Source organism: Aphelocoma coerulescens, chromosome 3, assembly GCF_041296385.1.
Source record: "Aphelocoma coerulescens isolate FSJ_1873_10779 chromosome 3, UR_Acoe_1.0, whole genome shotgun sequence".
Lineage (NCBI taxonomy): Eukaryota > Metazoa > Chordata > Aves > Passeriformes > Corvidae > Aphelocoma > Aphelocoma coerulescens.
Genome location: NC_091016.1, coordinates 67,623,347 through 67,640,869, shown reverse-complemented (window position 1 = coordinate 67,640,869; position 17,523 = coordinate 67,623,347). Strand labels below are relative to the sequence as shown.

Here is a 17,523-nt window from a genome sequence, read left to right as displayed (position 1 = left end):
ATCACAAAAACTCACAAAGGAATTACTTCCTTATTTTATCTGAAAGAATAACTATTCCTATTCAGTAGTTCCCTTTGATCATCAGAGTTCCTATCACAACACATCTTGCTGTTTATTTTATTCACTCTCTACATAGCGCACTTGAACAAGTACTTGTAAATTCTTTTCTTTTCAGACTATTATGTTAACTACTAAGCTTAGGAAAATCCTTTTATCATCCATGGATTTATCTTTTTGTTATTGGTCTCCTCAGCTGTATACTTAAGAAAACATCTTAAAAAGAAAAGACACAAAAAAATCTGAAAATCGTTGAACATGACAGTGAAAAATGCTACCGCATCATTGAAGAACAGTTTCTCAAGCACAGAAATGCCAGGCAACACAGAGTTAAGCTCACTGGCTTTTCTCTGTGAGACACTAGCTTTGAAACAAGTTTTGTTTTTAAAGAGAAATAAGTTCTGAAAACTCATTTTCATTCGCCACACCAAAAGCCTGCTTTTGAGGAGTCCAGTATCTGAATAAAGTGGACTTTTCAGATTCAGATTCCCATGTACTGGCAGAGCTCCACAAGGAAACTTGCACAGCTCCATCCATAATACACTTTCTAAAGCCTGGTGGTTTCGACTTTCATAGGAAGTTTACTCATAAATGCTTAATCATTAAGACATTTAGACATTTCTAGCTAGAATAAAAGCTGCAAGCTCAAATAACTGTAGTTAAACCATGCTCCTGAAAATCTGCATGTGACTGATCTCCTGTGAGAAGTCCTAAATACATGCAATAATGGATTATTTAGCTTCATGTATGAATTTAAAACATTTTGATCTTAATAATTTCAAAAAACTTTGCATAAATTCTGAAATACTTTATTTTGAAAGGCTTAATTTGCTTTTATTACTTTTTCCCACCTCTTTTAAGAAGAAGAAAGAGATGAGAATGCAAACAATTTTCTGAATTCAATCCATCCTTGAAGACAGTAGTCCTGAAGGCAACCTTTTTTCAAATAAACTATTTGCTAAAACATTTGTTCAGTACTAACCAAAAGTCAGTGGGGATATTATTCCTATTGATATTGTTATCTACATATTCAGAAAGCCAGAAAACGAGATGCTGCAGAGATGATAGTATGTGTATTGTCACATATACATGTTGTATCAAGTCTTTGAATAAAAAGCAAACTGAAAACCAATAAAATGTCTGCATGATAAAAAAATTATTTTTAAGATGGTCAATTTGAGCATGGGAATGTTGTGCCACTTTACACAAACCCATACTAAGATAAAAGATATATAAAATATTTGATAAAAACAATTGCTTGTGTATAAAAATATTCAAGTTTTAATTAAAAACAACACGAATCTGCATTTTTATCATTTCCATTATTGACCTTCTTATTTTTCTAAGGAAAACACACATTACTTCCAAGTGCTCCTGGACTGTATGTTTATGGATGTGAGTACTCCTGTGCAGCCTCTCTATTCAGCTGCTTATCAGGAGAAAATTTTATGGTTAGACCGATATTCCCAATTAAGCCTCAAAAAAGAGCAGCGCAGACCTGCTACGCTGCAAGCGTAGGACAGAGACAGATGTGTAACTCAGAGATATAAGGAGTGCTGTATGGAATTCTAGAACCTGGCACTGGTTCAGACTCAGTGTTTTCCGTGACTAGAAACAAAACAAACAGAAAATTCTTATTACTTTGCTTGAGGTATTAACAGATCACAGCACACCTGGGTCCAAATACTCCATGAACATGTCTATTGGTTACCCCAAAGTAGTCTTTAGTGTTACCTTGTTTTTAGTTATCAAGCATTCCTTTAGTAGCCCCTACATTCAAAATGGTCATATTAAAAAACTCCAAGAAACAGAACAAACCCAAACCAACAAAAAAAACTGTTCAAATCTTCCCCATTCACAAAACAAGCAAGCAAAGGAATATCCATCTCTTCTTCCCCAAATGAGGCAGTAGAATTTTAAAGCAATGTTACACAGCTATGGGCTTGATATGGTTCCATGCTTAATGAAGCATGTAAATGACATCAAGCAGGTGTGACTAACAGCCTCAGCAGTGCTTGCTTTGATTCTCTCTCATCCAGGCTGTACACGCTTTTCAACAACTATAGTGAAACTGAGGTCCAGATTCCCAAAGGACATTGCCACTTGATCTAAAAATTAAGTTTACAGGACACCATGACCTGCTGGGACTCTCACTTAGTCTGAGCTTATAGAAAGGTCATTAAATCCCTTGTAAGGTCAAGCCCAAAACCACCCCCTGCAACACCCAGGGTAATCTAGACCGTCCTTTCTTAAGGAAACTTCAGAATCACAAATGCAAAAGCATTTTTATTGATGCAGATGTTTTATGTGAACTCTCCAACAATATTCTTTCTTAACACATCTGCTGTCTTCACCTTCCAAATAATATACATCTTCAGAAGCTAATCTCTACGAAAGTATCAACATTTGAATCATTGCATTTCCTACTACTCTACATTGATTCTTCAGCGGTTTCCTTTATACGGAATTTTACATAAGAACATATTATTTCTAGGAGAATTACTGTTAATGTCTAACTGCAATGTTAGGCATCTCAAGATGATAGATGCTAATGCTTCTCCTCAAATGCTCCAAATTTTCACATTGACACAATTTAACAGCAGGACAGCTCTTCTTCAGTGTCCACATAATCCTATTGTTACAATTATGTCATGAGCCCACCTTTAGGGAAATGATTACCAAAGAACTGGTTTGAAAAACAATGTATCTGTCTGCCTTGAGAGGAGTCTGAAACCGTGGTAGTTTCCTGTACAATTTGAACAGTGAACTGAAAGTGTGCCCTCAGTTCCCCTCGGTCACTTCTGCTAATATATTCTTTGCCAGTATAACTGCAACTAAAGAGAAGACAGAAGCCATGCACTTGTCCAAAATGTGTCTGTACTACCAAGTCCCCAGTTTTATTGCATGCTTTCACTGAAAAGCTGCCCTCTGCTCTAGATAAACACATTAGTGTGAGGTGATCAAATTTTAAATAGTTGGACTGAAATGCACAAAGTAGATGAGTTCACTTCCAAACAGACTTGACTTATATAGAAATTGATATGGTAACAGCAAGAGTGCCCCAGAATAGTACTTGCAATAATTAAGAACACCTCCTTTCAAATAACAGCATCTTTAGTGATTTTATTTGTTTTAAACTAAAAGCATAAGAGACCGAACAGGGAAAGAAGTCTTTCTAGGGAGTCACATAATTCCACTATTACCCTACTGGACTGTCTACAACCACACAGTGTGAAATGTTTCTGTGAAAAAATGCTCTTTTAAAAAAGGCTTAGATAGCATTCATTACAGAACTCTTGCTTTAATGAACTTTTTGAAAGAAGGTTTTTTCTCACTTTCTGAAATGCTCTTGATAAATCAATTTTTTAATTACTAAAGGTATTTGAGCATAATAAATCTCTAAGGATTTCAGTCACATGGAATCTACAGTTAATGAAATCATCCAAAAGTTCATCCTGGAAAATTCTCAGAAAATCACAGAACGAAGGACAAATTTACATCTAAGAAAACTGAAAAATGTTAATATTCAGACATTTCTGTGACAAACACCTCTAAAGCAGGCAGAGAGAAAAAAAAAATCTTACTTACTCTAGTTCTACATTATTCTGTTTTGAATGGAGTTTTACTTTAGGTTTATACTAATTGCTAATGTCCCAAAACCCACAAAAATCCTGGAAGACATGAAAATAAACAATGCCTCTAGGAAATGGTATTTCTTGTTACAGAAATTCTTATGAATTATATCATGGTTGCTCTTGCAACACAATGTAGTTAAAATACATGCAATTAAATAACAAACACTGGAAAAAAAGTCAAGTCACATATGAGATGAATATGTGTAGAACAGCTCATTCCTCCTCCTACTCATCTTCTGCGTCTTTAAAACTTTTTCCAGTAAATGGAATCATGTTTTCAGCACAGTCACCTAGTCAAAAGTATGATCTTTGTCACCAAAGGATCTTTTAAAATGCAATACAATCTCTACTTTAGGTTTCAAAGGAAAGTTTTGAGGTTTTTAAAGTAAAAGCTTTCAGCTATTTCTGCAATTTCATTTTTCAAGCTATGTATAATGTAAGGAAATTACGGTAATTTTGTAATGATCTAAATATATATTAATCTTCCCTCAAAGACTTTATCCTCAAACCAATTATGCTCTAACAGATCAAGCAGAATTCATTAAATAAAAATATTGTTTATACATTGGGTAAGAACGTGTTTTCCTTTATTTAAACACAGGATCACAAATACATTTAGAACCCACCACAAATATTTTCAGGTGCAGTTCACACAAAATGAAAGGAGTGGATGCACCTACTTAACAGAAGTGTATCTTTTCGTTTCACCAGCAAAGCTGATCTTTCACAAATATCCACTGCTGTAGGTGAAAGCCCACTTCCAATTCTGCTCTACATAACTTAGTCTAGCACCTTTGATTTTGAAGATATTCCAGACTGAATAAGAGAATTGATAGGACCAAAGTGTATTGAAAACTATTTCAATGAAGTTTAATCTGCGTCATGGTGACAGGACAAGAGGAAATGGCCTCAAACTGCATTGGGGAGGGTCAGGTTAGACACCAGGAAGAATTTCTCCATGGAAGGGGTTGTTAAGCATTGGAATGGGCTGCTCAGGGAGGTGGTGGAGTCATCGTCCCTGGAAGTGTTTAAGAAACTACTGGATGTGACACTTAGTGCCATGGTCTAGTTGACAAGGTGACTCTTGGCAAAGCTAGAGCACAACGACCTTGTAGGCCTTTTCCAACCTAAACAATGCTGTGATTCTGTGATCTTGCAAACCCCTTAAAATGTATATGCTCAAAACAGACAGCTCTCACATGCAGTATTTAAGGGTACATACGAAGGCACTGTGATGGCAACATTACTGAATGCAAAGGTCTCCTACAAACACCCATTACACTCTTGCAGTGTATTCTGCCCTGACAGAAGTCTACTCAGTGTCAGCCCATGCCATTACTAGCACTCTCCTTGTTTTTTCCCCACCTTTTGCTTCTATCAGAGCATCTGGAAAAGGTTGAATTATCTCCTCAATGTCATTCTCATTTTCTAAGTGGAATTCCAATTAACCTAAATCTATCCACTTAAACCCAAAAATCTACAGGACAAATAGAATCCCTCTGTTTACTGTCTCACTTTTTGTAAGTTATACAGAGAAATTTCTGATTATTTATTTTGCCAGTTGGATATGAGAGCTGTTTATATGCTATATACACTTCAGAAAAATGAGAGACAGAAAAGCTCTGGCAGCTCTACTGCTGCCAGACAACACTCCTCCAGTTAGTGCAGACTGATTTAGATGGCAATGACAAAAATCCTAAAGCATAAAAAACCTCAAATCCACCCCACCTTACCTTCTCCAAGCTAAGCTGAAACAGATGTACTGATAGGTGGAAAAGCATAGCTTATTTTTGTTTCCCTTCCCCATCCCTATTAATGCAATAAAAACTTGTAAATCAACAAAATAATCTTGGAAAATTATGTCAATAGATCAGGTTTGCCATTCAAAATACTACACCATATAGAAAAGCCTGTGCATCAGGATATGCTTTCAATAAAAAAAGTAAGTAATGTTTACCTTTTCAACCAATTGTTCACTTAACACTGGTATTAAAAGGAGTTATCTAGAAAAATAACTCTAGGGAGTTACACAATTCAGAACCATGCAGCTCCAAACATCATGCTGCAGCTTCTTTAACACAGCATGCAACTTCCCAGTGGATGCCCCAGCTGCAACTGCCAGGAGAACCCTCAGTTCTCAAACCACGAGCAAGTCATGGTTTTCCTGAAGTGAGAGACACAAGTGGTCTAGTGTGCTTTAACAGAGTAACTTCCTTCTCCAAGAAGTGATGCAGTTCCCTCCAGCTAATGCATCTGGTTGTCTCTGATTCCACAGCCCAAGTGACCAAGTAGTTTGTCCTTGCAGCAGAGTTAAATGAACACTGGAGCAGTGGAACAGAGCAAGGCTTAAATTCACACCTGTAGATCCACAGAGAGATACCTCTGCTGTAATATCAACCAATTCCAATCCTCATGTAAGAGACCTCAGAATCAGACAGCACCAACATGAAAACACTATGCTTCTGGCAGTGCCAGATCCCACAACATAATTATATCTCTCATCAGCCAAAAGAATGCATAGAGATACTCATTCAAGTTTAGCCATCATTTTCATTCCTGGTTCAAGGTATACAAGGACACATACGTGTGTTTGCTCCGAGAATAATCCTCCAGGAGGAGGACTATAGAGATACTGGCTTTGGGTTTCATTTGAAAACATTTCTTTTGTACTTAGGCACAATGAACAGGCTGAATTTGGCCCCTATTTACAAAAAGCACAATGAAGTGAAAACTATTGCATCACAAAAACAATTAAAAAATCCAACTTTTTAATTAGAGATTAAAATCAAATACATTTAGCAGCCTACACACCCACCTAATTATTTCTGAGTAATCTTATCAAACCATCATCTTACATTTTTCTTGCAAATGTTAAGTTTCTACAGTACCATATATAAACAATGCAAGTAGTAGCACGTGTCCCAAGCATTCTTTTGAAGTAAAGAACATTTATTGAATTCATGCTAATCAGGAATGTGCTAATTTACAACAACTTCTAACATGACATCACAATGGCACTAGATACTGAAAACGAGCAGAGGTTACAGTATCCAGTTGTTTCTTTCTACAACATAGAGAACAGAAAGTGATTCTACAGCAAACATCAATAAGCCTGCATAGATACCATCAGCTTTCTGAAATCAGATTGGCAGCATTATTTACAAGTTTTAGATAGCAGATAAAAAAGATGTAAGGAAAATGCAGACTATGACGCATTCTTTGTATTAATAAGAGTTATTTTTCTTCTAGTGCTGCAGATATCCTGAGAAAGTCATTATTAGTTTTGCTAAGCTCACCTGGACTATTTAAAAGCAAAAAAAGTAAAGTAAAATTGAAAATAAACTTATTTTGTATTCTATTACATGTAGTTTGTGGTGTTCCCTATCAAAAAATACTTCATGAAATATAAAAACTGCAGTCCCTTAGAGTTGTAAATGCCCAACACTGAAGTAGCAACCTTCACTTTTGAGTTTAGTAATAATTTTGCTTCTACTTTAATTACCCTCCCTGAATCAGAGGGAATGGAGGTCTTAAGCAGGATTTATGATTATCTGTTTTCTAAAAATATGTAGTACAGCTAAATTTTATTTATTAATACAGGTAATTCCTATGTAATACAGTTAAATAGACTTTAACTCTATCTGCAATTCTCAAAGTGTCTTATGACCTCATGACTGTACTCATGTCTTTAAAAAAATGTATTTGACTACAGATAAAAGGCAAAGAATGAAAATTATGCAAGGAAGGAAAACCAAGTAATTTACTTTGCATGGTTCTTCCCACAACAGAAATTCAGCAATGGCTAGTTACTCACAGTTACTTATATCAAACTAGCCTGCCGTTCCACAAGTGAAAAGCTGTAAGAAAATATGCTTGGAATACCACACATACTCTTCAAAATCAGCCATTAACACATTTTTGCAATGCAAAGTCTTGTCAGCTAAGTAAAAACAACCACTTACTGCATAAACTACTGAATTTCTGTATTACCCAGTAAGCCTCACAATGTCACATCACATCTTGACTGGAAAAAAAAAAAATTAAATCTTGTAACTGCTTGAAGAACTTATGTAGCATTTTCCTAACATTTACATTCAGGGTAGAATAGCATCACCATCATCATCTGCAATATGCTGGAAAAAATAAGTCAGCTTGATATTTCAGGTCTTTATCATGACCAGAATAGCCACTACTTTCTCTATGACATTATCACTTTCAGCCAGTACTGAATAGTAATTTTGACAAATTATTACCAGAAAATTCCATGAAATAGACAAACAATTCATACCTTATCAAACCTGAAAAATACAGGACCATTGGCAGACACTGTATCAGGAAACCATTATATAAGATTTTTAATTTGGTCTCAAATCAAAAGAGTAAGGAAAAAAGCTCATGACAGACATACTTCTTACTGAATATTCAGAATTAGAAGATCATGTCTTTAAAATACACCCCCAAGTTTACTTTCAATTTTTTAGTTCAGAAATTAGACTGGTCAGATATTTCACGAAAATATGCCTGTGGTGAAACCAAACTACCCCATGAGAGCTTTCCCACATGCACACTTCTGAATTTTCAGACAATTTATGAACTACTTTAAGAAGGAGTTTTTCTACGTATCAGTGATTAGAACACGTATGAATAACTAAGCCCTTTCCAATTAGTAACCAATTGTATAGGGAAATATAATAATGGCCTGCAACCACTTTGGTAACAAAATCTGAATATACTTCCCTGTAAATAACACACGACAAAGCACTTGAGACTAATATTGGTATCATCTGTTACAGAAGAAAATATACTGAAATATTAAGTCCAAAATTAAAGCAACACATTGGATATCCAGCTGGGCACAGATTTCAGTGATGTTGATTTTTCAGTTTCCTTTACCTACAAGGTCTTCAAAGTCCTCTAGAATGCAACACCAACCTGTTACTGCTTTTATAGCAGTGGATTTTTTGAATGTTTAGGTCTTAGGAGGGGAATATGCAAAAAAAAAAAAGCATGGAAAATGTTTGCAATGAACATAATTAGGAAGCAATACTCCCTTTCATTTACACAGGGATAAATTTCCTGAGGAGAGGTAAAAGAAGGCAAATTAAGACAGGCAGGTTCATAAAGAGGTGCTGTGCCCAGCTTTGGGCTAAAACCACATTTCTAAAACTCTGGATTATCCTGAAGAGAACAGAATTCTCTCCAAGGTTCAATCAACAACACAAAATGCTGCAGCTAGGATTAGAAGACAGTAAGATTTTCCACTATCTCAGTGGCAAGCCAGAAAGTAAAAGTAACAATTCTATCCAGTGAATTCGTATCTTATTTGTACAGGAATTTTGCAAGCAAGAATATTAGCACAGCAAGTTTAAAAATGTAAACACAAATATTAATGAAAATTAATTCTGAACGAATGAAAAAAGAAATATCATTTGACTAAATATTTTTTACAGTATCATGAAATAAATTTGATTAAGCACTTAATCCAATACCATACCAGCTTTTTTCACATCATCACACAGGTAGTGCCAAACTGTTAAAAACTGCAGTACTTTAACATGTAAGCTTCATTATATGACCCATCCTCTCTGGTTTGACTACCAGTTGCAGCTAAAATCACTACTGACTACGCTCATACAGCATCTCCAATAACCCAAAACCCAGACAAAAACAGCAAGTGCTAAGTTTTCATAATCATAAGTAAGAGGAGAGTGATTGAGGTCTGAATATTCAAGGACAGGAAGTTCTCCATAGCCTATTCTGAAAGGGACCACCCATTTCTATATATTATGCATTGTGAATAATATCAGTTTCTTTAAAACTGACTTCATCAACAACTGCTACAAACATCTGTTTCTTCAAAGGGACCAAACAACTGAAAAACAGAAAATTGTCTAGTAACACTCTTAAGTTTGGAAGTCTCAAAGCATATGTCTTATTAACCATGTTCAGTAGTTCAAACTTCCTAGATGGTTTTTGCACACGCTTACGTGCCAATTATTAACTCAAGAACTGGTGATACAGACAACCCTGGACACACCTTGTTCTCTTTGAGTGATTCCTGGAACTTACTCTGAAAATTATTTGTTTTGGTAAGAAAAGCTGATTTGCAGGAAGAGCCTTAATTGAAACCACAATTTCAATTGCTGAAGATCCTTTACATGTGTGAGTAGCAAAAAAAGATGGAAGTTTCCTTTATGTTCTGTACCAGAAGGAAAACAAATTTTCAATAAAGTACTGTTACCTAAGTACACATGATGTGGTATATTATAGATGTGCATCAGGTGAGCACTACACTCCAAATTTTGCACATAACAGAAGAACAATTATATTTCTTCTCCTCTTGTTGCTGTTTTTTTATGCAGAAGCAGCCAAATCTGAAGCAAATATAATTGGGCAGAACATACATTATATTAGATTGAACTGCTGGACATGAAAGGTGAAAAGCTACCACTAATTAATCAACATATATATTCAGAACTTGTGTTTTGAACTATTCCTAAAATGAAAATTTTCAAGAACATGCTTGGAGTCCTTATAGGAGATAAGTATCAACCTGGTTTTAGCTAGGACCTGGCTCACAGGCTAAGTTCTTCAACTAGCTCTGTTACAACATTCTCCTGAACAAGTAGAAGAGGTGACACATCTCACAGACACCTCCTCTGAATTGAGACAGTCACAAAACCCCCCCTACTTTAAGGACAGGACGATCCTTTTTTACTACAGAGGTGAACTCTGCTTAAATGTGATTATCCATAAATGAAAACTCAAAGATGCAGGCAGTAGGAAAATGAAACCTATTTAGGGTCTTCAGCTGAAAACACCTTACAAAGTGAATCTTAATATGCTCTGCAGGTGCATAATGACAACCAGAAGTTTGGTGAATGAATTTTCAACACACTTTTGCTACTAGGCAATTTGTCACACCAAAAGATGCTCGATGCATATTTTGAAGGAAGCTCCAATTTTCTGTATTTTATTATTTGGCATATTAGATGCAGCAGTCTGCTTCCTTTGACCAGTCAGGTTCTGAAAAGATTCCAGAAAGACCTGTATCAACAGATGCCATTGCAACACCCTTCAGCTAATCTGTAAAAAACCCCAGTCAATGGCACCAGAAGCTAGCATATATAGACAACTGGAGTAAAGATTGACAGGATAGGAAAAGGGGATCTGATATCTAGAATCATAAGGGGATGCAGTATGCTGGAATCAATCTCTAGATGAACTAGAGAGTGTAAAATAGTACGTGTCACACAGCTGAGTAAGAGCCTTCTGCAAAGGGACTGTCCAGCAAGCCAGAACAAAGCCTGGGGTCAAGTGAGCAGGAGAGACTCTAAAAGGTTTTCGAATTTGCGTGTTTGTAGTTTGAATTTTTTCTCTTTGCCTGGGGAAGTGAAAACTGAAGAAACTGAGCCCTAATTGGAAAACATGAGAAAGGAACCTCTGCAATCTCTTCCTTCATTGAGTGCCACAGGTTGCAGAGAACACCCAAATACAAGTTTTCAGAAGCAGAGTTTTAAAAGAATTCTAGCACTTCATTTGAAGCCGACAAGCAATGAGTCACTGTTCCTTACAACTTCCAGCAAGCAAGAAAGCGAGCTAGCAATGAGCAGGCAGGCTCCAGTGAAGCTCTCATTTCATCTGCATCAAGGCAGCACATTGAGGCCATCTCTGTATATAACAGCAAACTACTGTGTGACAACAGCAACATCTGAGTTACACACCCACAGAGTCTTCACTTCTCTGTACCTGCCTTCTGCTTTGTTAATGCTTTCCCAAGTAACCATCCTCTATCATTAGCTTCTACAGGATCAACACGATCCATATCAAACTGCAATGATCAAACTGCATTGCTACCATTGCCTATTGCAGAGCGCAATATAGACCACATATACCAAAGTTAACTTTAAAGGTATTATATTAGTAGAATGAATCATGTCAGGGAAGTTTGCTGTCACTGAAATTGGTGCTTCAGCAACAACAGTAACAAGTTGCCTAATGAACCCATGGAAGTTTAGTTGCTTCACACATAAAAATCTATCAACAAAATTAGCAAAGGCTTTTTTAAAAAGTTGAAAAAGTATGCATGTGTACCAAAATGGGATGGATAATACTTAAAACACAGATTTTTTAGTTTTTAATGTATTGGGTTCTGTTAACTTGTCAAAACCAGCGATGAAATCAAAGTACTTTGGTCTCCTCTTGCGGAGATAGAGGTGTCTCCCTCCTGTGCACCATGGCTGCTACTGGGGTTTTTGCATAGTCCTCCCAGCTCCTCTGGAAATGACAGGAGCAGAAGGATTGGAGCAATACAAGGAGGGATCAATTTCTTCATTTTCTTCACTCATGTTTATTGCTGCACAGACAGCATCCTTGCTGACCTGAGCTTTCTATTGGAGGAGGGAACTGATACTTTACTGCACAGTCCTTGGCAGAAGGAGTTTCCCCCGTTGTGACCAGCTGAAATTTCAACTAAGCATGTTGTTGTCTCGTGGCTCAATAGACCAAAATTACAGACAAGCTCAGAGTGAAAACAGCTAACAGGACCTCTCAACTTAGGAATTAATTAGATTCAGTTGTTTTAGGATCCACAGAACTGAGAAAGTAAGGGCACACTTAGGCCAAATCACTTTTGGCAGAGACTTTCCACAGTACTACGTCACACCCTGATTTTGCAATCTATATCCACTGCTGCCAAACAGAGAGTAATGCTTCATTTAATCCACACCCTTGTATAATTTGGCTGAGAGTACTTCCTTTAGCCTGAAGGCTCAGCAGTAATTACCCTAACATACACCAATTTCAAGTAAATATAAATGGTGTTCTTTAGATAAAGTTTTTGGAATCTTCAAAGATTGCTGTTATTGTGCTTTGTATTTAGTGTAATTTTTAGAGAAATATTTTAATTAACTCACCTAGAAGAAACATGAAAAAGAACATATAATAAAGGAACATGTGTATCTTTGATCTCAGTATAAATAATTCTAGTAAGTTTAACTAGAAAATACAAACTCTTCTGACGTTTATAACATCTTATCAATCAGATAGAAGAAACTGGATAAGCAACCTTTTAGAACAGAAGAACTAGATTGTCATTAATGTTAATGGTTATGTCTCTGTGTCTTTACTATTCTGTTGGAACATTTTTGTGGTTAGATGAATCTATTTATACAACTTATGTTTTCAAATTAAAAAATCATTTTTACTATTCATTTTGTAAGTGTAAACACTCAGCTCTTCCACCTTAAAACAAGGTCCTGTACTTGTGCCTTAAGCCAGAACTCTGACATTGTCCAGTGATGTGGGCAGCACAACAGGGTCACAGAGCACTGAGGAAGTTCCTTCTTCTGCAGAATGGCCTGAGCTGCCTGTAAGCCGTGATGAAGGCACAGGTGTGTCCTGATACTCATAATTTTTATTTACTGCCAAAGTCAGCTGTAAGCTGGAACATCATGAGCCTTTGTAATCTATTTGCACTGAAGAAACTGAGTCACAGCCACTTCAAAATGTAAATGGTATAGCCAAATAGCTTATAAAAGAAGCAGGCATAAAAAAAACCCCAAAACCATCTTGTAATAGATGTTCCTATTGTTTTAAAAGAAACTAAATTTGAGAAAAATATCTGTAAGCTGCATTTTTGAGTTCTTCCATTGCATTATAAGCAAATAGTAACAAAAAAATTTTTCTTTCTTTCTCCATTCTCCCTTACACATTTCCATTAAGTCAAAGTGAGAGATATGAATATCTTAAAATGAACGATCATTTTCCCCAGGGGAGTTCCCATTCAAATTAACAGACATATATAAAAAGCACTTTAGACTTAATTCTCTTCTCCTTATGGTAAAAATACTTTTAGAAAACATCAGTGTAGTTACATCAGTTGACACTTGCTGAGAGCTGATCTGTGGTGTTGAGCTGATGATTTCTCTCTACTCAGTTCTCCTACCATCTTTTGAAAAATAAAGAGAAAATCCACTAACTTAATTCATTATAATAAATTCTCAGTGACTATGCAGTAATCTTCAGTTAAAACAAAGGCTTGCAATGACTGTAAAGGTATGTTTATCTTTGGTTAATAGTAGGAAAAAATCCCACAACAGAACAATATACTCCAAACCCAAGGGACTAAAATAAGTCAAGTTTACTCACTTAAAAAGTGCTGGTATTCTGCATTATTGTTATCCAGACCAAGTGGTGGTGGGGATGTTTAAGTAATTCAGTTTCCAAAAGAAAGAAAACATACATACTTGATCCAGCCGCAGAGTTAAATGCAATTACATCCTACAAATTACAAAAAATGTGAGAACTCTGCAAAGCTGCAATAAGATACTTTTTATAATAACAGAAGGTAACTAACATTTCTACAGTTAAGAATGTAAAAGAAAACACTAGGCAAAATTTTGAATTTTTTGGTATCAGTTTCCCATTAGTATAATTAAATGAAAAGGTCACATCAAAAAAAAAAAAAATCCCTGCCCCTAAAAATATTAGAATAGTTCTTTTGAAAATTTTTTGAAGTTTCAATTTCTGAAAAATGTGTCAGGCAGAATTAGTTCTTCAGATATGTGACAGAGCAGGAAGACAGCAAACATAGAAAAATATCTGAGAAGTTAGACAAGTATTAGGCACATTATTTCTTTCATCTTGATGCACATTCCCCTTTTTCAAACATATGACATAATCTAGCAGCAGCAGACTGTAGCTTGCAGGAAGCTAAACATTCTGCAAGCACTTATTCTCATGTATCACTTCCTATGTTGGCAGCACCTCCACAGGACATACTAAAAGTGTTCTGCATTTCTATCCAGTTTCAGACTTAAAGACAATGGGCAGCAGACTGCTAATCAAAGATATTTCCCCCACTGGACTGGCTGATCACATGAGGCCATTAGGACTATCCCTTAGTGAACAGGAAACTTGCCTTTCTCCCTCTGTTAATAGTAAGAATAAATGGAAAAGATAAACAGATTAGGCAACCAGTGCAGACTACTACAGCCATTTTGCACAGGCCTTATAACACCACTTCATTATTTGCTCAGTCAATAACACAAAAAAAGGCCAGCAGACTCACCAATGCTAATGAAATTGAGAAACTTTGTGAAATTATTATACATTATCTACTTCCCTTTTGTTTTTTCCCAAGTAAAATAAAGTAAAATTAGTTTCTTATCATTACCTATTCCTCCTAGCAGCTTGTATTACACTCAAAGCACTTTCAACTAATAGTGTGGATAGTGAACCACTTTTAGGTATGTATTTGGTTCTCTTCACCATAATATGCTCCTGCCCCAATTTTAAGAAGATGTGGGGATAAAAAGAAAACTCTCAATGCTACTTAGACATTATGGCAAATTGCTACACCATTTCCATAGCTCTGATCTGTGCAGTCCTGCAGGCTTAATTGCTTTCACCATCACAGCAAATCTAAATGAAGCTGCTGGGTGAGCTAATGAGGCAGCTTACATTACAAATCAACAGGGAACAGTTATACCCAGATTCTTTCAAAACAAAAATTGAGTTCCTTTCTTACATTTATATTCTTGGCAAGAAGTCTTTTACACACACTCAAGATATTTCTCTTAAAAAGTGAATAAGAAAATATTTCACTCCTATGTTAAAATTTGATTTCTTAAAATACAGTATTTACAGTAATATGCTAGGGTTAAAAAAAAAAAGTATGTATTCAGTGATCTGTGTGCCATTCAATTTGCCTGCATGGACTGGATCCCAGTAACAGATTTCTCCAACAGGCACTCCCACTGGCACTCCCTCTAAACAAAAGTAGTTTGGGAGTGACCCCTCTAAGGTCAAAATTATGTATTTTCAGCACAGTAGTGCGAGGAAGATGCCAATGCTGCCACCTGTACCACATGGCTTCTTTTAGTCATCTTCTGTCTTTCAATCAGTTCTTTCAAGAGATACTACAATTACTGTATTTCATGTTATACTTGGACTATATAGTACACATACATGCACCCTTCAATTAATATATACTCTGTCATCTTTTTTAGTATCTCTTCAGAATATTTTGTTACTTATTATTCTCAAATTAGAAAAAATAAGTTATTAGAATAACAAACTGAATTCAATTGTTCATTTAATACATTTTCAATAACAGTTTGCATAAGTCTTTTTTCCCCTAAGAGTTTCTTAGTAAGACATGAAAAGAATAAGGACACACTGAACAAGTTTCCTGCGGACATTCTTCCTTGAGTGGCAGAAAATTATGTGAAAGGCAAAAACCCAAACAAAACCATCCAATTCCTCCAGGACTGTGGCAGTACTGAAGGAGAGATGTTACAGAGTTGGGGAGAAAGTATGAAATACTGAGGAAAAAAAAATCAATGATTTAACATACATATGAGACTGCAACTTTTGATGTGTTTCTGCAGCATCTCTGCACAATATGAATTTTGCTACATGGTATACCTCCTTTTTCTGATTCTTAAAAAAACCCTCCAAGAATAAAAATGGTATTTTGAGAACATTTAATGATGCACAAGTTTTTCTGATATCTTTGATGCAGAAATCTATTTCACTGTTTGCTTGAGACTGAAAGAAGCAGTTTTAAATAGTCTATCAAATGTAACAGAGGACTTAAATGTGAAGTCAGTTTTGTTAATATCTTTAGAGCAATAAAGAGTGCTTTGAAGCTTTCCCTTTATATAGGTGGAAAACACCTTTGACTGTCAGTTGTGTTAATGGAGAGAAAACTTCTAATTGTTCTCAACCCTGCCAAAATGTTGTGTTTTTTGTTTTTGAGATTTTCTTTAAAGATACAAGAACCATCACGTTTCTAGCACATACGTAATTAATTTTTAAGAGCAAGTTTAATTAAATGGTTTTATTGAAGTCCAAAATTCAGTGAAAAGATCTGTGTAGTATTTATAGTCGAGCTTCAATCTCCCACATAATTAACAATTAGGGTCACTGTTAATTACAATGACTTGAAACCTAGAACTTATTTTAGAAAGCACGTCCTGAACAGAGTGGTAGTTACTGAAGAGTCACTGTTGAATAAAGCCCAAAGAAGCTGGATATTTCTTTCATGGCATGCCACAGATCTGCAAAACAGTGTCTCATAGGAAGGTGATTTCACTGTTCAAAGATGCTCACAGTCTTAAGGAGGAAAGGCAAACAAAACCAGAGGAGATTTTAATGTCTGTCAGCTAGAATGAGCAATCAAGAATCTGGAGCTTTTGCTACTTCCCTATTCGTTTAAAAAATAACAACTAGGAAATGGGTCATACTGGAAGAAGTTATAAAGAGGAGCATATGAGAAGGAAGAGATGGGAATGTTTAAGACCAAGTCATGGATAATGGTACAGTGCAGTGCTGCAGAACAGCACTATAGGCCAGGTATGATAAAACTAGCACTAAGCATAAGCAGAGCTATACAGCACAGGCCAAGGTAAAACCTCAATTCTGACTATCAAAGACAGATCTTAAACAAATTTTATTACCAAGGAAGGAAAAAAAAAATGAAAGAAACAAAAAAAGAAGTTCAACAACCTTAAATACTACATACCTTTAGGGACAGATTCCTTAAGAGTACTAAACACCCATAAGACTTTGTGAATCTGAATTATAAGTGCAAAATCAAAGGGGATGATTTATTCCAAAGACAAACATCCAATAAACTTTTCAAATTATTGAAATAGCTATGAGCACAGATACAGCTTTACTGAGTCAGACACAAAAATTATCCTATATGGTAACATGAGTCACACTCTTGATGAAAAATTTCAGCTAACAGGCTATCAAGACAGACGGTAAGAAAACCCAAGTTCCATGGCTTTCTCTCAAATTTAAAACAATCTTTGTGAGAGGA

The 17,523-nt window shown here is 35.8% G+C and overlaps 1 protein-coding gene across 5 annotated transcripts in view; it reads right to left on the bottom strand.

Annotated features, from left to right (window-relative positions):
* Positions 1-17,523, bottom strand: part of AHI1 (Abelson helper integration site 1) — a 90,984-nt gene that overhangs the window by 25,165 nt on the left and 48,296 nt on the right. The window lies entirely within an intron of this gene.